Genomic DNA, 21,439 nt, shown 5'->3' on the forward strand with positions numbered 1-21,439 from the left:
AGTTCAGAGTGGTTAACAGAGAAAGAGACTGTACATATACAGTGATGTTACAAATAAGTCAATTAGCATAGCTTAGCGAGTAGGGAGTGGTCAGGAAATCCGGAGGTATGTCGGAGATACAAGGCAGGGTTACAAGGCTGAGAAGTCTTAGGCGCAGCAGAAATCTGAGGTTTTTGCTGCCTTTGTTGCTGTTGCTGTTGAGGTTTCTTAGGAGGCGCCCTGGTATAAGGAGCCGCCCTCTGTGAGAAACGGCGCTGGTAAGATGGTAGAGGCCTGAAACCCTTGGAGGTGGAAGGCTTAGGCTTAGGACGAATGATGGAAGCAAATGACTTCTCATCTTCAGACAACTTCTTAGTGGCTTCCTCAATGGAATCATCAAACAAGTCATTGCCCTGACAAGGAATGTTAGCCAGGCGATCTTGTAGATTAGAGTCCATGTTGACAGTGCGAAGCCAGGCAATCCAGTGCATGGCCACTGAGAAGGCGGTGACCCTCGAGGAAAGCTCAAAAGCATCATAGGAAGATTGAAGGAGATGCATGCGGAGTTGGTTCAGAGTAGTAATGACATTCTGAAAACCTGTAAGACGGTGTTGAGGAACATACTTGAAATATGCAGTCAGTATGTCAACCAAATGCTTGAAGTAAGAGATGAATATAAAGTTGTAATTCAGAACTCTGGTTGTCATCAGGGAATTCTGATACAAACAGCTTCCAAACTTGTCCATGGTCCTGCCTTCTCTTCCAGGTGGGACAGTGGCATAAACTTTGGAAGGGTTGTTCCTTTTCACAGAGAACTCGATGAGAAGTGACTGATGTGATAATTGAGACTTCTTGAAACCCTTGCAATGGATCATTCTATAATGTGATTCCAGCTTGCTCGGAACAGCAGGAATGGAATAAGGTGTTTCAAGGTTCCTTTTGAAAGTTTGAGAAAGGAGTTTGTTCATGGGTATTTTGAGAGACTCTGCAGGAGGTCGAGACATACCCATCTCCTCTAAATACTCAGTAGTGTATTTTGAATCATAGCCTAAAGTAATGTTGAGCTCCTTACTCATTTGACGTAGAAAAGTCGAGAAGGAGATCTGTTCCAATGTAGGTTGACTTGGAGGGGAAGGTGACCTCAAAGAGCAAAGAATGAGGGCGAGGCTTCCCTGGAGTACTCACACCTGAGGCCTGAATAAGCAGGGATAGATGACTCACTGGGAGAAGAATCCCTTGATGGAGGAGGCATCCTCGACTTCGTAGTAGAAACCCTCGAAGAGCCTCAATGTATAGAGAGACAAGGCGTGTCTCGAGAAGAGGATCCATGCCTCAATGGATGCCTTGACTGGTGTGGAGAACTGTGCCTCGAACCAGGCAGGTCTCGCTGTCAAGGAGTCTTTGCCCTATGCCTCGGGAAGGGCGAAGCCTTATGCGAGGAATGAGGGCTGGAGATCGAGATCGAGACACTACCAAAGATTGAACTCCTGGTGTCGAGGCATCTCGAGGCACTGTCAAGGACTTGACTCCTTGAATAGCGTGCTCATGCTCCAAACGAGACACTCGCAAAGAATCGACTCCTTGTATTTTGAGTGTAGAATCTTGACGAGGCACTCCCAAGGATTCAACTCCTTGTATTGATGGAGTGGCTTCAGCTCGAGGCCCAGCCAAGGACTCGACATCAGGTGTAACTGCTGAGTGCTCAGGCTGGACTGCAGGAAGCAGAGTCGAGGCAGCAGGAAGTTTGGCAAGGATATTGCTGAACTGGTGATCCAAAATGGTCTGGATCATAGCCTCCATGCATGACTCTGAGACTGGAGGGTCTGGAACTCTTCGTGGAGGAGTGGTCTCCAAGAAAGAAGAAGAAGAATGAGTCTTCGAATTGGAACCATGCTTCTTAGGCAGGTTGATACCTACTGCTGGTACCTGACCTGAGGGAGGCAGCGAAGCAAGCGTCTCGTCAGGAGAAAACTTAGCCGATTTGCCCAAGGATGAGGAAGCTCTGAAAGAGGCAGACTTGATCAAAGGTAAAGCCGAGGTTGAGGCAGAAGGCGGAACCCCCTTGAAAGGCTTGATCGGGTTTTGCGAGGCTGAGGTTGAGACCAAGGGAAGGGGATCCATACCGCCAAAAAGTTTCTCCACTTGAACTCGACAACGTTTGTGGGCTCAAAGTTGAAGGGTAGCACAGCGAGTGCACGACTCTGGATGATGGTCAGGCCCAAGATGCTGAACACATTGACACCTATGTGGGTCAGTGAGGGAGATCGCGCGTGGCAACAGCTACACTTTTTGAAGCCTGTGACCTGCCTGGACATAGGCGGGAAGATGGCCCCAGTAAAATTGAAACCCAGCGGTGCGGGCCGCAAAGCAGGCCCTGCCATGATAAGAAATAAAAATTAAAGTTGTATTTTGTTTTGTTTTTTTACTAAATAAAGGAAAAAACGCGCAAGAAACACAGCGACCCTGTAATAAAACAAGAAAAACTCGAGCCGCGGTGAGAGAAGGCATGAAGTAGAACTGAGTCTAGCGCAGAGCGTTGAATACACAACTTCTCGGAAAACTGAGAACTGAGGAGAGATGTGCCCTACACTGGGCAGGAAGGCACTCATGCATGCGCGGTGTAGCAGTCGCAAACTTTTTTAAGTTTTGCAAGCAAATCAGCTTGCAAAGCTGTCCGCATCCGGGCTCCATGGATGACATCACCCACATGTTGAGAATATGCTGCCTGCTTGTCCTGGAATAAAATAGTTAATGTCTTATTAAATAAATGACAATTTTGCATGAGGTAAAACTCTTCATAGTTTTTAAATCTTTCCTTTTGGCTAAGTCTTAATAATAATATTGTAATTTATAGCTAAAGAGACATATGAATAGGAAACTGTTTTATTTTACTTTTGTGATTATGATAAACATACCGAGGGACTGAGTAGGGGAGTTTGCATGCAAATGATTTGTACCTCCATGCACATCATTTGCATGCAAAAAAGATAGTGAATCAATTGCTGTTTAAAAATTGGCCAGTAATCTGGCCAACAGCGATTGAATCGCTATCTTTAGTGAATCTGGGCCTGAAACTGTTCACACAACAGGGGGTGCTGAAAAGTTAGCCCAAGCAAGAAGAGAATGATGTAGATATACAGTAGTTCAATCAATAACCTGAAACAATGTAAAAACAGAATTTCATTTCTTCCAATTGACACACAAAGATAACACTTTTTTCAGTTACAGTGGCAAAATAGCACTCAGAATTTAGGAAGTTGGTTGGTTGGGCTGAGATCTTTTCAGCACTTCCTCATATATTAACATATTGTTTTTGTTCAGATTCTTTGTTCAAACTTCAAACAAATATTTTGTGGTCTATTAGTCTAATAAGAACATAAGCAATGCCTCTGCTGGGTCAGACCTTAGGTCCATTGTGCCCGGCAGTCCGCTCACGCGGCGGCCCAACAGGTCCAGGACCTGTGCAGTAATCCTCTTAGATTTACTATACATAATAGGAGTTGAAGTTGAAAGTTTGGAGTACCAATTTCCCAGCCCTGATGAATTCTGGTTTAACTCCTGGTCTCAGGTGGAATAAAATTCCCAGAGTTAAAAAAAGCGTATTAACTTACAACAGAGCAAACTTCTCTGTATTGAGGTGTAATAATATGTTATTTGAATTCTATGCTAATGAAATCATTAGATAATGTGCGAGCATAATTCTGGGTGCACTTTTATATGCAAAAGTGCTGCGTGAACCAGGTGCTCAGCTTTGCACAGAAAAACACCAGGCTGGGCAACCCCATGCTTCACACCCCTTAAATACATTGGCTCAGCAATAAAACCAGCTTCAAATACTGTGATATTGTCTTGCTGAGAGCTTTGAATAGTACCACTGGCAATGACACCACATTTCTGGGTCCAAACCCATAACTATGCCATGTCCATGAATCTACAAGGCAACAAGGGGAGAATGTGTTGCAGTAGTTAAAGCTACAGTTTCAGCATCCTGAGGTTGTAGGTTCAAACCCACACTGCTCCTTGTGACCCCAGACAGGTCACTTAATCCCCCCATTGCCCTAGATAGATTGTTAGCCTTCCAGGACATGCTTGAATACCTGAATAAATTCATGTAAACTGTTCTGAGTTCCCCTAGGAGAACAGTAAAGAAAATTGAATAAATAAATATGATGTGGAGCCATGAAACTTAAGAGTTATTCCACATTTTTTTTGACACTTTTCATTTTAATTTAGCAAATGCATCCAGTAAATGGGCATAAGTATAGGGAAGCCAAGCCATTGTGATATCACCGATGAGGTTGGCTCAAGGCATTGGAGGAATGAGACATTATGACATCACAATACGAGTTGCTGCTGAAAAGTTCTCAGCCTAACAAAGAAGCAAATGGGGAGAGTGTGGTGCAGTGGTTAAAACTGCAGCCTCAGCACCATGAGGTTGTGGGTTCAAACCCACACTGCTTCTTGTGACCCTGGCAAGTCACTTACCCTCCCCCCTCCCCCTTTTACTAAACCGCAATAATGGTTATTTGCGCAGGGAGCTATGCTGAATGCTCTGCGCTCATAGAGCATTCAATGCAGCTCCCTGCATTAATAATCGCTATCACGGTTTATTAAAAAGGGGGGGTGTTATTCCCCCCTTTACCCCACGCACATTAGATATATTGTGAGCCCACGAAGGCAGATAGGGAAAATGGTTGAGTACCTGAATAAATTCATGTAAACTGTTCTGAGCTCCCCTGGGAGAACGGTTTAGAAAACTAAATGAATGAATGAATCAATAAAATACCAAGAGTATGAGAGGTATGAGCCCAGTGCAAAGCCACCCAAAGAATCATTGGCAGCATGTCTAGGAAAGCACTGAAAAGCACTGCAACATCTGATTTCTATTCCTTGCCCCTAAGGGAGTCTGTTTACTGTACATCTCCAGACTAACATGACGTTTCTGACTGAAGACGCTTGGCAGAGCAGGTCCGTGTACTCTACCGGCTAATCCTCCGAGGACTCTTTAATGAAGACAGCAGAACAAATGGAATATACTGGGGGAGAAACAAAAAGGAATTGTGTGTCCTGTTTCCTTCTTGGTGTTAACCCAGACCAGTGCTTCTCAACACAGTCCTTGAGGTGCATCCAGCCAGTTGGGGGTTCAGGATCTCCACAAAGAATATTCGTGAGATAGGCATGCCTTGCCTCCTTGGTATACAAATCTACTTCATGCATATTCATTGTAGAGATCCTGAAATCAGAACACCACTGACGTCACTTGCTAGGTGTGGGTCTTGGAAGTGACAGCAGAGGAAGAGCTGATGCTGGTGCAACAGCAGCTTGGGGGTTGTTGCTTGCGCCAGGAATGTTACAGAGGTACGGGGGAAGGGAAGCGGTGCGATGTGCAGCATTGGGGTGGGGTGGGTGGGGAAGGAGCAGGGGTGTGTGGAAGAAGAAAGAAGAGAAACAAAAGAGGCGACCTTGGTGCTCAATTATTTTATTCATTCAAGACCCGACATGTACGTGTTTCGGCCTTATGGCATGCCTCAGGGGTCTTATCCTCAATGAGAAGCACTTTGTTTTGAAATCTCTTCTTATAGTGAAACAATCTAAATGTAAATAAACAAATGGTGGTTTGAATGGATGACCTTTAAAAGCTAATCAGCTGTGCATGAGACCAATGCCTATCTCTACTAAACAGAAAGTGGAAGAAGGACAGGTGTCTGCTCCCTCACCATGACGGCGCCTGGGGCAGACTGCCCCCCCCCCTTATTATGCCATTGTACTTGGCCATTTGAAAAGCCCAGAAGCACACTGACACAGAGCATAGAGATTTATAGGCTTCCTGTGCTCACTGATATGCAAATGCGTGTGACCCAGGGCTAGAAATCTTCTTCCAAGGAGAAAAAGCTTCTTGAAAGATCCACGGGAGTGTGCTGTATCCAGTAGTGTAACAAAGGGGGCGGGCGGGGGCGATCCACCCCGAGTGCAAGCCCTGAGGGGGTGCTCCAGGCCTTGAAGCCGTTGGCATCCGGTTCCCTCCCTGATGTCCGGATTCTCCCCCGGGCCCCCCCCCCCCCCGCACCGTTTGTGGTGGAGAAACAGCCTACAGCGGGATCACAATGCCAGCGATCCCTGCGCTGCTTCAGCGTTGCTTCCTCTGCCGCGGTCCCGCCCCTCCTCTGATGTCAGAGGAGGGGCGGGACCGCGGCGGAGGAAGCAGCGCCGAAGTAGCACAGGGATCGCTGGCATCGCGATCTTGCTGCGGGCTGCTTCTTTACCGTAGGTGATGCAGGTATGTAAAATGGTACAATAGCATGAAACAAGAGAGTAACAACAGAACAAACAGTAAGTCATCAAAGTTTCAACCCAACCTCCCCTTTTCCCCCAAAAAAACCCTCCCCAAACACCCACCAACTCGTCCCCTAGAAGAGAAAAAGAGAAGCCATAAGAAACTTACACTCTTTGCACCTCATGCCAATATCAAGCCTAGAACACCTGCCCTACAGAACCCTTCCCCCCCCCAACAAGTAAGCTCTGCCTTAATTGCACAAGCCTCAAACACTTATGATTTTAAACTGTTTGAGGCTTGTGCAGATGAGGACAGAGCTTACAACCTCATCAGCACCAAACAAGACTAAACACAATAAACTCCCAGGGAAATAGACCCACGGAACCACAGTTCACCCTTTTGCTACCATGGAACCAAATATACAGATTATCACTAGTTTAATGACTGTTACAGACTCTATCTACCTAATGGCATCTTTCATCAAAACATATTAGGTATCTTGCTGTATGTAATCCTCCCCAAAGGGTTCATTTAATGTTCTTCCCGTAACTCCTATAAGCTGTACCAAATTGCCTCTTTAAATGGACGGTACGACAATCTCTAACTCAAAGAATCCCAAAAGTCTTGTAATGTGTACTGCAATTGTATCTCTAGGCATCCTTGCTCTGTATTAATCTGTTCTCAACAAACTGTACTGTAAATCGCCTTGAACCTTTGCAGGCATAGCGTGGCTCATAAATCCCAGATTAGATTAGATTTGAATTCTTGGGGCTGATTAAACCATTTCAGTTAGGCACCTAGATCATCTAGGTGTGCCGATCTAGATGCCTAATTTTAAACTAAAATCTAAACTACAACTTAATTTTGTATACCGGATCATCACCAAACAAGAAGCTCGACTCGGTTAACAGCATTAAAAAAAAAAATACAGGATGATAATAGAAAGAAAGAGCCAATAGGTCAAAGAGAAAAAGGCTAAGAATGATTTCCAAAATGATTTGCAAACAGAATTTTTTTAGAGATTTGTGAAAAAATTGAAAGGAGCTAGAGACCCTTAAAGTAAGGGGGATTCCATTTCATAATTCTGTTCATTTGAAAATAAAAGATTGACTAAGTTTCCTAGATGCTTTTAGTCCCTTGGCTGATGGAAAGAAAAGCTTAAATCGTTGGGTGCTTTTCACAAAACAAGATCAATAAGCGTTCCAAGATAGAGGGACAAGAAGAACAAAGATTCGTAGAGGATCTTGAAAGTAATATAGACACTTTTGAAATGAATCCTGAGGTGGACAGGAAGCCAATGAAGATTTAGAAGCAGAGGAGACACATGATCAAACTTACTTTTTCCAAAGATCAACTTAGTGGCGGTATTCTGTAGCAGTTGAAGTCTTTGCAGGGAGGTCATAGAAACATAGAAACATAGAAATAGAAGGCAGATAAGGGCCACGGCCCATCAAGTCTGCCCACTACAATGACCCTCCCTATCTATCTTTGCGGATAGATCCCACATGTTTGTCCCATTTGGCCTTAAAATCTGGCACGCTTCTGGCCTCAATAACCTGAAGTGGAAGACTATTCCAGCGATCAACCACCCTTTCGGTGAAGAAGAACTTCCTAGTGTCACCGTGCAGTTTCCCGCCCCTGATTTTCCACTGATGCCCCCTTGTTGCTGCGGGACCCTTGAAAAAGAAGATATCCTCTTCCACCTCGATGCGACCTGTGAGGTACTTGAATGTCTCGATCATATCTCCCCTCTCTCTACGTTCCTCTAGTGAGTAGAGCTGCAACTTCCCTAACCGCTCCTCGTATGGGAGCTCCTTGAGTCCCGAGACCATCCTGGTGGCCATTCTCTGGACCGATTCCAGTCTCAGCACATCCTTGCGGTAATGCGGCTTCCAAAATTGCACACATTACTCCAGGTGCGGTCTCACCATGGATCTATACAGTGGCATAATGACTTCAGGTTTACGGCTGACAAAACTCCTGCGTATGCAACCTATGATTTGCCTTGCTTTGGATGAAGCTTGCTCAACTTGATTTGCAGACTTCATGTCTTCCCTGACAATCACCCCTAAGTCTCTTTCTGCTTCAGTTTTTGTCAAGATCTCGCCATTTAGGGTGTAAATCTTGCATGGATTTCGGCTTCCCAGGTGCATGACTTTGCATTTTTTGGCATTGAAACTGAATTGCCAGGACCTAGACCAGTGCTCCAGTAGAAATAGGTCATGCATCATATCATCTGCCATTGAATTATTGTCTGTTGTGCTCTTGTTCACTACATTGCTTAGCTTTGCATCATCAGCGAATAATGTTATTCTTCCTCGGAGCCCTTCTGTCAAGTCTCTTATGTAGATGTTGAACAAGATCGGGCCCAGGACGGAGCCCTGTGGCACTCCACTTATCACCTCTGACATTTCGGAGGGGGTGCCATTCACCACTACCCTCTGAAGCCTACCTCCAAGCCAGTTCCCAACTCAATTTGTCAATGTGTCGCCCAAACCTAAAGAACTCATCTTGCTTAGCAACCTGCGGTGTGGTACGCTATCAAATGCTTTTCTGAAATCCAGGTAGACGATGTCCAGGGACTCACCAGCATCCAGCTTCCTCGTCACCCAGTCAAAGAAGCTGATCAGGTTGGATTGGCAGGATCTCCCCTTAGTAAATCCATGTTGGCGGGGATCCCGTAGTTTCTCCTCGTCCATGATTCTATCCAATTGGTGTTTGATTAGGGTTTCCATTAGTTTGCTCACTATCGATGTGAGACTCACTGGTCTGTAATTTGCCATCTCCATCTTGGAGCCTTTCTTGTGGAGTGGGGTGACGTTAGCTGTCTTCCAGTCCATCGGGACGTTACCTGTACTAAGGGAGAGATTGAAGAGCGCGGTTAGCGGTTCCGCTAGGACATCACCCAACTCCCTGAGCACCCTAGGGTGTAGGTTGTCAGGCCCCATTGCCTTGTTGACCTTGATTTTTGACAGCTCGCAATAGACGCTGCTGGGTGTAAACTTGAAATTACTAAACAGGTCAACTGATTTAACCCTTGTCTGTGGCTGAGGGCCGATTCCCGGCACCTCGCGGGTGAAGACTGAGCAGAAGTATTTATTTAACAGTTGGGCTTTTTCCGAGTCCGTTTCTACAAAGTCTCCGTCTGGTTTTCTGAGACGTACTATCCCGCCCGAGTTCTTATTTCTGTCACTGATATACCTGAAGAAAGATTTATCTCCTTTCTGGATGTTCTTTGCTAGAGACTCCTCCATGCGGAATTTGGCCTCCCTAACTGCTGCTTTGATGGCCCTTGACTTGGCCAGATATTTTACTCTAGAGTCCTGTGTCCCTGATTGTTTGTAAGAGATGAATGCTTTTTTCTTCTCTTTGATGATGTCCAAGATCTCCGTAGAGAACCACTGTGGCTTGTTGTTCCTACTCCGTTTGCTTACTGATTTAACATAGCGGTTTGTTGCTTCCTGTATGGTGGCTTTCAGAGTTGACCACATTTCTTCCACGCTGACGGTGTCTGCTTGGCTTTGTAGCACCTGGTGAACGAAGTCTCTCATGTCTTGGAAGTTTGTGTCTTTGAATTTGAGAACCTTGGTCATTGTGGTAGATTTCGTGAAACCTTTCCTGAGATTGAACCATATCATATTGTGGTCACTGGAGGCCAAAGTTTCACCCACCAAGACCTCTGTGATACTTTCCCCGTTGGTAAGTACTAGGTCCAGTATTGCCTGATCCCTTGTGGTTCATATACCAGTTGCCTGACTTGCTCCATTCAAAGAGTTTAATAGCTTCCTGCTGTTGCCGGAAGCAGAGGAAAGTGTGACCCAATCCACATCAGGCATGTTGAAGTCACCTACCAATACTGTATCACCCCGCAAGGTGATATTCTCTATATCTCCGATTAATTCCTTATCTAGGTCATCTTGATGTCTTGGGGGTCTGTATACTACGCCAAGATACAGGCATTTGTCCTTCCCTCTGGCCAAATTTACCCAAAGGGATTCCCCAGTGTACTGTACATCTGTGATTCTGGTGACCTTAATGTCCTCTCTAGTATATAATGCTACACCACCTCCCATTTTACCCTCCCTGTCCCGGCGAAGCAAGTTGTAACCTGGTATGACCATGTCCCCTGGTATGACCAGGTCTTAGTTAAATTCAGATAAACTGCATTGCGTTAATCCAACCGAGCTATTATAATAGACTGAACCAGAACAGAAAAATGATGTTGGTGGAAAAGACCCCTAACTTTCCTCAACATAACATAAGAACATAAGCATTACCATCTCCAGATCAGACCCTGGGTCCATCAAGTCCGGTGATCCGCACACGTGGAGGCCCCGCCAGGTGTGCCCTGGCATGGATTAAGTCCCCATGTCACTGTATGCTTCCCAAGGGAGATGTGCACCTAATATACCCTTACCCATGTCACTCTATGCCGCTCCTATGTCACTCTATGCCACTCCTACGAAGGCTGAAAAAGCACTTCTTAACAAGACAGTTTATTTGATCCTTGAAAGTAAGCGAGGATTCTATGAGAACACTTTAGGCATCATTTATAGAATTGGGGCTGTTATTATTTCCATTGTTCTTAGTTAAACTTTTACTTACTTATTACAGACGGTCTATGGAGCTCTGTGCATTTCCACTTCTGACACTGCCTAATGTTTCAGTCCAATATGGGTAGTACTGACACTCATACGGCCATCTGTGTATATAAGTTGCCCATCCCTAGGTTAAATTAATTCCATAAAGCCTTTTTGAACAGTGAAAGGCAGAGGTGTCAAAGTTCCTCCTCGAGGGCCACAATCCAGTCGGGATTTCAGGATTTCCCCAATGAATATGCATGAGATCTATTAGCATACAATGAAAGCAGTGCATGCAAATAGATCTCATGCATATTCATTGGGGAAATCCTGAAAACCCGACTGGATTGCAGCCCTCAAGGAGGAACTTTTACACCCCTGGTGTAAGGGATTCTTCAGCTCTTGGGATCCCTGCAGCTTGAATAGACAAATGGTCCGCTTTGGTTTACGCTGGGAAACCTCTGAGGGATCCTGCACAGCAACTGAAAATCGACGGTGCGGAACTGTCTTGTGAAGAACGAAGCTGATGAACTGTGGCAGGACACTAGGAAGGCTGGGGAGGGTCTTTTAAACTGCAAAGCTTCATCCACCACCCCTTCAGATCAGGCAAAGTTGAGAGGAAGTTTGGGGAAATAATTACTTGGGGGGGGAGAGATACCAGATGATTTTAATTTTCTGAACGAGCAAAGATATATGCACAGTTTTTGAAGAAAAAAATACAGTGGAGAGGAAAGAGCTCAGTTTTTTAAATTTTGTATTCTTAGTTTTCCACATCCTCTGAGATGTGGAGAAATTACCTGCTTTACCCTTCAGATCTATGCGGTTTAAATAAAATGGAAAACTGCTACAAACACAATATAAAATAAAAATTCAGTCTTTCAAAAATGTCCTAAATAAATAAGTCTTTAACAATTTCTTAAAGTTTTGATATGAAGTAAATGTAAAAACTAACTGTCGAAAGTCTGCATTCCAAATACTATAATTGCGTAAAATGACAGTAATCAGTTGTAATATATTTTATGATGGCAGCCTTTTGGCGATGAAAAATCAAAAAATGTACGGTAGTTATTCGAGTGGAACATCTGTGAGGAGAGAAAATTAATTGATCTACTAAATAGGCTGTTGCCATACCAGATATCACTGTATAGCACAGACAACCAAACTTAAACTGCACTTTTGCTTCCAAAGGGAGCCAGTGGAGCTCCCTATAATAGGGCACTATAAAGTCCGATTTTTTCCATTTAAAAATCAGATGGATTGCTGTGTTTTGCAATTAGTCAAAGTTGAGCCAAATTTTTTGGTTACTAGCCAGATGAACAATATTGCAATAGTCCAGAGTATTTAAAACAAAGGACTGAACTAATCTAATTTTTGTACCTGAGGTAATGGAGGGTTAAGTGATTTGCTCAAGGTTACAAGGAGCAGTCATGGGATTTGAAACCCCAATTCCTTGGTTCTCAGTCCTCTGCTCTTACCACTATGCTGGTCTACTATAGTGCACTGGTTTTGCAGCCATATTGACCCTGGAGAAAACTGGATTCCTTGCAGGCTGTGACATTTCTTACCAGAGCAGTATAAGAATTATCTTATTGTAAAGGTTTGGCATTCTCTCTAGGCCCCAGTCACTGTCCAATTCATTCAGCTGCACAGCCATGGCCCTCTTAGATACAATTTTAACACCGTGAAAGTGTTAAACATCTTCTAGGTAGTGAAAAGTATGAAGCTCCATCTCTCCACAGTCATTTCTACACTGGGAGCCACAGAAATCATAGGCTCCTTGTGCCCGATCACTTATCAGAGTGACTTTAAGCAGAGAGGCCTCTGACTCAGCTTCTTGGAAGAAAGAGGTTATTTGTGCTTCACTTGACCCCCATGTACTCCTGCAGCCTGAGGAAGGGCAGAGGGGTGAGAAGGGAAGGGTTTGTTCCTGGGATGTTGAACTCGCCTCCCTATATAGGAATCTGGGCTGTAGGAATCCTTATAATTGCAGAACTGTACTTGAAACTCATTCTCATCTGTTCCCTTCCCCCCAGCTCCAGGCAGATCTAGAGATGGGCTCTTATTAATGCCATACCATGCCATACCATACCATACCATATAGTTTTGTATATCCTGCAGTTTTCAGCAAAGAATCATTGCGGCTTATAATAAAACTTGGATCAGTTATTACATTAGAATTAGGTTCTTTGACTCCTTCACCACCCAGATATTACATATTGCTAAAACCTGCTGCTTCTTCCTCTATAATATTTCCAAATTCCGAGCCTTACTTTGAGCACACTGCCAAAACACATATCCATGCCGTCATCATCTCACGCTTAGACTACTGCAATTCGCTACTCTCAAGCCTTCCGATTAGCCATCTCGCTCCCTTCCAATCTGTCCAGAATTTGGCTACATGACTCATATTCTGGGAGAACCACTTTACTCACGTTACCCCTCTCCTACAGTCACTTCATTGGCTTCCCGTTTCCAAATACAATTCAAACTCCTCTTACTGACCTACAAATGCACTTACTCAGCTGCCCCTCACTATCTCTCTTCACTTATGTCCCCCTAAGATCCCACCCTCCCCATGATCTCTGCTCAGCTGGTAAGTCCCTCTTATCTGTGCCCTTCTCTTCAACTGCCAACTCCAGACTCCATCCCTTCTGCCTTACTGCACCGTATGCTTGGAACGAACTACCAGAATCACTACGGCGGGCTCCGTCTCAGGCAGTATTCAAGGCCCAGTTAAAATCCGACCTCTTCAAGAGTACTTTCGACTCCTAACTCCTCTCACCTTGGGTTCTGCATCCCCAACCCTATATATCATGTCTGTCTGTCCAAGTAAGATTGTAAGCTCTTCAGAGCAGGAACCATCTATAAATGTCAAAATGTACAGCGGTAAAAGAGGCCAAAAGAGACTACGAGGAAAAAATAGCCAAGGAGGCAAAAAACATCAAGCCATTCTTTCGATATATTAAGGGAAAATGACTCATGAAGGAAGAGGTGGGACCGTTGGATGACCAAGGAATAAAGGGAGTGATAAAGGAGGACAAAGAAATTGCAGACAAACTGAACACATTTTTTGCATCTGTATTTACCGAAGAGGATATACATAGCATACTGGAACCCATGAGTCTATATGCTGGAAACGAAGATGGGAAACTGACTGGGTTGACGGTCAGTCTAGAAGAGGTAGGCAGGCAGAATGATAGGCTTAAGAGCGATAAATCCCTGGGACCGGATGGCATCCATCTGAGGGTCATCATTGATCACCTCGACGGACACGGTTTAATGAGGACCAACCAGCATGGTTTCAGCAAAGGCAGATCTTACCTGACGAACTTGCTGCACTTCTTCGAGGCAGTAAACAGGCGGATAGAAAAGGGCGACCCAGTCAACATTGTATATGTGGATTTTAAGAAGGCGTTCGACAAGGTTCCCCATGAATGACTACTTCATAAAATTGCAAGCCATGGACTCAAGGGTGAAATACTCACGTGGATTAAAAACTGGCTGGAGCACAGGAAACAGAGAGTGGGGGTAAATGGACAATTCTCGGACTGGAAGATTGTCACCAGCGGGGTGCCGCAGGGCTCGGTGCTTGGATCCGTGTTCTTCAACATCTTTATAAACGATCTGGACATTGGAACGATGAGTGAGGTGATTAAATTTGCAGACGATACAAAGTTATTCAGAGTAGTGAAGACACAGGGGGATCGCAAAGATCTACAAAGTGACATAATCAAGCTCGAGAAATGGGCATCGACATGGCAAATGAGGTTCAACGTGGATAAGTGCAAAGTGATGCATGTCAGTAACAAAAATCTCATGCATGAATACAGGATGTCCGGGGCGGTACTTGGAGAGACCTCCCAGGAAAGAGACTTGGAAGTTCTGATCGACAAGTCGATGAAGCCGTCTGCAGAATGTGCTGCGGCGGCAAAAAGGGCAAACAGAATGCTAGGAATGATAAAGAAGGGGATCATGAACTGATTGGAGATGGTTATCATGCCACTGTACTGGGCCATGGTGCGGCCTCACCTGGAGTACTGCGTCCAGCACTGGTCGCCGTATATGAAGAAGGACACGGTACTACTCGAAAGGGTCTAGAGAAGAGCGACTAAAATGGTTAAGGGGCTGGAGGAGTTGCCGTACAGTGAGAGATTGGAGAAACTGGGCCTCTTCTTCCTTGAAAAGAGGAGACATGATCGAAACATTCAAAATACTGAAGGGAATAAACCTAGTAGATAAAGACAGACTGTTTACACTCTCCAAGATAAGGAGAACGAGAGGGCACTCTCTAAAGTTGAAAGGGGATAAATTCCGTACAAACGTAAGGAAGTTCTTCTTCACCCAAAGAATGGTGGAGAGCTGTAACGCTCTTCCGGAGTCTGTTGTAGGGGAAAACACCCTCCAGGGTTTCAAGACTAAGCTGGAAAAGTTCCTGCTAAACTGGGACGTGAGGCTGGACTCATTTAGAGCTTTGGTCTTTGACCTGGGGGCTGCCACGTGAGCGGACTGCTGGGCATGATGGACCACTGGTCTGACCCAGCAGCGGCAATTCTTATGTTCTGCGTACACCTTTCAGTACTATATAAGTGATAAGTAGTAGTAGCAGCAGTGGTAGGTTCTAGGAAACTTATTGGATAGAGATCTGTCAACTATAGGAGAAGATTGGGATCAGTTTTTACAGTTAGCAATTAGATTCTAGAGAGTGTATTGGATAGGGATCATTCATTATAAGGAGAAGAGATAAGTCTTTAATATTCTCCGGAAGCTGTAATTAATGTGTGATCATGACTTGTATACTACTTACCAGATGTATGCAAGAATGTACAGAGACTCATAGAGATTCATTTTATAACAAGGCATATATGTTGCTGTGCCATTATAAAGGAGGCTCTCAAAAAGCTTCAATTGATGTTCTCGAACAGGAATAAATTTGTACATATATGTGCCAGTATGAATCAGCACTCAGGCATGTCTTTTATAACATACATTCTGCTCTGCCCTGCAAACCTTTAAGGTCTAATTCTCAAAAATGTACATCCCGATGGCAGATGGTGATAGGCATTCTACCGCTGTCTGTCAGCCAATTGGGATGTACATTTAAAAAAAAACAACTCACATTTGTAGGCCTCTGGAGCGTGTTTACATTGATGCGCAGCGCGTGTACGTAGATGTGTAGCACCACTTAATCATGCCCAAGGTGGGGCGTGGGCATGGCTTCACCCAGAAATGGCCTTGGGCTTAAGAGTCGCTATTTGTGTACGCTGACGTGAGACAGACACCTTCAATGTAGGCCTGCAAAATGCTGGCCTGCATTTTGGGTATCTGACCGGGACTGAAGACGTGATTCCCTTTAATGCATTGTAAACTGCTTTGGGTGAATCTCTTCATGAAAAAGGTAGTTAATACATAAATAAGTACCTACATGAGAATGTACAATGCTGTTCTTTGTATTCAATCATTGATAAAATTAACCTCATTATGGTCAGTTCAGTGTATAAACTTCAAAGCTGATTGGAAACCAGTTTCCAGTCCTGGTGTGAGCAATCATCTTGTCTGCTGACTTTCAACTCTTCATAGGGTACAGGACTCATAACCTAAAAAAGTGATCTCAAAAAATGTATCCAGGTGTACCTTCTTGAGTAATTCTGTTTGAGCACTAAAAGATGTCGCAGCCTACAGAGGATTCCGTCTTCTTGGGTCAGTGCAGCTTGCCAGAACCAGCTGAGATATGGCTTGGAGAGGCTCCAGCTTTCAGGCTACTGAGCCAAGAGGTCAGATGAGTTGGTCCAAGTCCACTCGAGCCAAATTGCTCAGCTGCCGAGGGGGAGACATTTTCTCAGTACAGCCCTCCCTGTCCCTAGACACCCATATTCCAGGATACTGAGTCACATCATTCTTATCCCATTCTCCTTTTTGCTGCCTCCTTCTTAAATCTAGTTTTCAAATAATTTTTACTAACAGAGTATAAGCAGACACAGAACATCAAAATAACTATCAAGTAAAGCTTGTCTAAAGTACAATATAAGGTCCACAATTTCACAATCATATCCATTAAGAGGTCAGCCTGTACAGATCTCATATCTATAATAAAAAATGTGGAAAGCTATTAAGATATAGATATTTCTACTTTATATTCATTGCTGTGACATTTGTGGGGCCAGCAGTTTAATTTGTATGGCTGCATTTTATCCAAGCTAACCAAATTGTACTAGGCACCATGTCAAGATATCTGTCCCACATCCGACTGCCATCAGCAGTAGGCCTGCATGTACAGAAATGGCAATGGAGCTTCTTTCCATGAATAAAGCACACACAAAGGACATGCTTACTGTAAACCCCCGCCCCAAAAAAGCAAAAGGTGGATATTGTCACCTTCAAAGGAAGCTGCTGTCATAATTCACAGCTCAGAGGGCAAAGTTACACATGCCATATAAGTGATTTTGATAGGGCAAAAGAAAATCTGAAACTGAGTTGTTTTGGGTGGGGGGAAAGAGCATAGAACAGAGGCATGTAGAAGTGGGAATAAGTGTTTGTGTGCACAGGCCCGGGTTTGCCTTATTTCTTTTTTCTGGTGTTTTTTGTTTTTTGAGGTAAAAGTTCATCTTACCCTAGGCGCTGTGGAATCATATTGGGTAGACAGCACCCCACTGCTCCTTCTGTTTACCTCTGCTCAGGCCGGTGTGATTAATGAGGCCAGGACACATCCTCTCTCCCTGGGATATAGGGAGAGGCCCAGCTGTACAAATAACCCTCTCGCACTCTTCTGGCCAGGCCACTGGGAAATAAAATTACAGGTAGCTCATCGACAACGCCAAACTTATTGGTCTGTTCTAAGATGTCTTCACCAAGTAACTTAACCTTAGAAAAGCTGGGCAGAAAACTCAGTGTGAAAGGGAGTATAATATATGAATTGCCAGCTTCTGTTTTTTCACCAACCCTGATATGTGACCTTAAGCAGGTCACTTTATCTCTCTTTACTTCAGTTTAGTTAACCGTGACTGGTTGAAAATAAAATTTACTTTGATTTCTTCTCCCCTGGTCATATTAGAAAATGTTATCAACCCCAAAAGTGGTCACTTACATGTTTCTTAAATTAGCTGCCGAGAGGTGGGAAGTTGTTTGGATTAAAACTGCTGCAAAAATCCAAAATGATCTCATTTGAGTCTGCAGTGCAGGCTGAAAGTATTCTCCCAGAAGGGCCTAGATTGATGTAGGCCAGCGATTTGGATTATTTATAAGCCATCTTTATCTAGGGCGGGGAACAAGCAAAACATACATAATCATAGATACAAACAATAGAAATATTAAAACAACAAATAATTCACAAAAACCAGAATGGAAACCAGTGACGTAACAAGGGTAGGAGGCACCCAGGGTGGTGGCGCCCCCCTCCTCCCCGCCCCCCCAACTCTTTCCGCACCCCCATACCACACTCGCGCCCTCCTTTTCCACTTCCCTACCAATTTAAATCTTTGCCAGCTCGAGCAGTTTGTCTGACCTGCTGCTTATGCTGGTTTCCTGGCCCCGTGACACATAAGTGATTTCAGAGGGACCCAGGCCTGCATGAGCAGCAGGCTATAGTAGTTGCACTGGCGAAGATTTTAAAGAGGTACGGCAGTGGGGAAGGGAAGCTGCGAGTGTGACATGGGGAGGACAGAGAGGTGCTGGCAATCTCGGTATACCGACAAATCCGTCCATGACAAATGCACTCCAACAAATGTGCCCCGACAATTGCGCGCATGGACAAGTGCGTGCACGAGTATTGCAGCCTGTTGGATTTCTCAGTGTACCATCTGGAAGACCCTGATTTGCTCAGACTCAGGCCCCGTCCCTTGGGAGGGGCTTGAGGTGCCTCAGGGACGGGGCCTGAGGAGTCTGAGCAAATCAAAGCCTTCCAGATATCCACTAAAAGGGTTCCCATAATCATGATTAAAACCTAACCTAACCCTAATGTTTTGAAAGTAGTGTAGTGTCAAAAAGACAAAATAGTATCCTAATTGTCGGGTCACCTCCCATTCAGTGTGCGCATTTGTCCATGCATGCAAATGTTGGCGCGCAGTTGTCCTACGTACATTTGATGGGTCACCGGCAACCTCAGTCCTCAAGTACCACAACCTAGTTGGGTTTCCAGGGTTTCCCCAATGCATATCAATAAGATCTATTTGTATACAATGGTGGCAGTGCATGCAAATCAATTTCTTGCATATTCAATGGGGAAATCCTGAAACCCCAACTGGGTTGCAGCACTTGAGGACTGAGATTGCCCACCCCTGATGAAGGCGGATGTGGTGCATGAGTGGTGAAGAACTGGCGGTGATCAGTTGTCCTACGTACATTTGATGGGTCACCGGCAACCTCAGTCCTCAAGTACCACAACCTAGTTGGGTTTCCAGGGTTTCCCCAATGCATATCAATAAGATCTATTTGTATACAATGGTGGCAGTGCATGCAAATCAATTTCTTGCATATTCAATGGGGAAATCCTGAAACCCCAACTGGGTTGCAGCACTTGAGGACTGAGATTGCCCACCCCTGATGAAGGCGGATGTGGTGCATGAGTGGTGAAGAACTGGCGGTGATCAGGAGACCCCCATATTGTATTTCATGTGCAAATCTCCCATGTCAGTATTTAAATTCAAGGGTTTCACACACACATATCCACATACATCTGTAACCAAATTATGCTTGGCATGCAGGAGCAGAGCAATGACAATCAGAATAGAACCCAACCATGCCCTATTCCAAATAAAATGAAAACCCTTCTCTTCGATAACTGAACCCTACATGAACCTTCAAATATATTCTGCCTAGTATGACTAGGTCCCTCTTCTCCTTTTCTCCTATTAATTCTCTTCCTTCCCCACTTCAAAACCCTTCTGTGACCCAAAATACCCTTTTTTCCCACTGTAAAGTCACCTTGAGCCTGTATAGTTATTGCGCGACACACAAATATCAGATTAGATTAGATTAGATTAGGTTGTATCTTCCTGGATCATCAGAAGTGCACCAATGTCTGGACCCAGCACCCACAGCCTACTGCAATCTTCAAAATCAGTAGGGATGCTTGGGAGGTGGTATGGCTGCTGCCAAAATCCCCCGATTTTTTGCATCATCCACTGATGTTTTCTTGCCTTCGTTCAACATCTGAGTCCTCAGTGTTGGTCCCGATGCAACTGAATCCTTTATAGCCTCTATTAATGTTTGTTCTCAAGAAGAACCAACGGATCATAGTAATGTTTATTTGTTTATTTTACGACAGTCATTTCATAAATAATGCACACTATTTTTAAAAATTTACGTTTAGTTTTTTCAAGTATTTCTTTACAATCCTTCAATATAGTCTCCCTGCTTTCCAATTATCGAGTCCCAACACCCAGGAAGCTTCATTATTCCATCCAAGACACCATTTTTGTTCAGTTGCCGAATGGCTTGGGTAATGGCGGAAGAAAGCTCTTCCAGAGATGCATAATGATGTCCACGGATAGGTTGTTTCAACTCTGGAAAAAGGTTGAAGCCTGGTGGACTCATGTCTGGACTATAGGGAGCATGAGGTAACACCTCCCAGCCGTATTTGTGTAGTTTTTCATTTATGACATTCCCTAAGTGCAGGCGAGCGTTGTTATGAAGAATGAGTGGCCCAGCTAAGAGCAACTGAAGTCGGGTTTTATGCATTTTTCTGTGCATTTTTTTTGCAAAAAATCACAATAATACACTGTTGTGACACTTCTTCCACACGGAACTTTGTCTGTGATGATGATGCCTTCATGAACATAAGCATAAGCAAAAATCATCATTTGTTTGACTTTTGATTGAGCTCGTCAAAATGTTTTTGGTGGATCACGTGATGCAGCCTACCTGAACGGTCGTGGGAGAGGAAAGCTCTGTCCCGACCCCACTGAAATCTGCTCTTTTCTCTGCAATTTCCCTCCCCTCAGCTCTGAGACTTCTTTGGAGAGCAGTGCTACGAGTCCCGCTCCGTTCCTGCTACAGTCGGGCGGTGCGTTACCTTTGGGCATGCCCATCCGAGCCACAAAATCATCTCGGGATCGGCCTCCTTCTCTCGCAGTCAAAATGGTGGCGGAGCCCGCTTCCTTTACCATCCCTGCGGGCAATTGGATCCAGGAAATCACCCGCTCCGTGATGGCTGCTCTAGCGGACCGCCTCAACAAGGTGCAATTGGCGGTAGATGAAGTCCACGAAAAATTTTATGCACAGCAGCAATGACTCGCCGCAGTAGAGCAGCGTGTGTCAGGCCAGGAGGACACGTGCGCTGCCTTGGAGGCGCAGATGTCAGCGCTCCGCAAACAAAATGCTGACATGCAGGATCAGCTGGAGGAGCTTGAGAATCGCAGCCGGCGTAACAACCTTCGGCTGGTAGGTCTGCCCGAGTCGGTTGGGAATGGCGATCTGTACTGGATTTTCAGCACCTGATTGCCGGAGAAATTGGGTTTGTCTGGGTCAGGCCTGCAGTTTGAGTGCGAACGAGCCCATCGTATTGGCCCCAAAGCGGGGGAAGGCAGGCGGGCGTGCACAGCTATTGCACGTTACTGCAATTGGAGAGGCAAGGAGGCGATCCTAAGGGCCTATCGCAAGGCGGGTGCCCTGG

Source organism: Geotrypetes seraphini, chromosome 13 (assembly GCF_902459505.1).
Source record: "Geotrypetes seraphini chromosome 13, aGeoSer1.1, whole genome shotgun sequence".
In the NCBI taxonomy this organism is placed as follows: domain Eukaryota; kingdom Metazoa; phylum Chordata; class Amphibia; order Gymnophiona; family Dermophiidae; genus Geotrypetes; species Geotrypetes seraphini.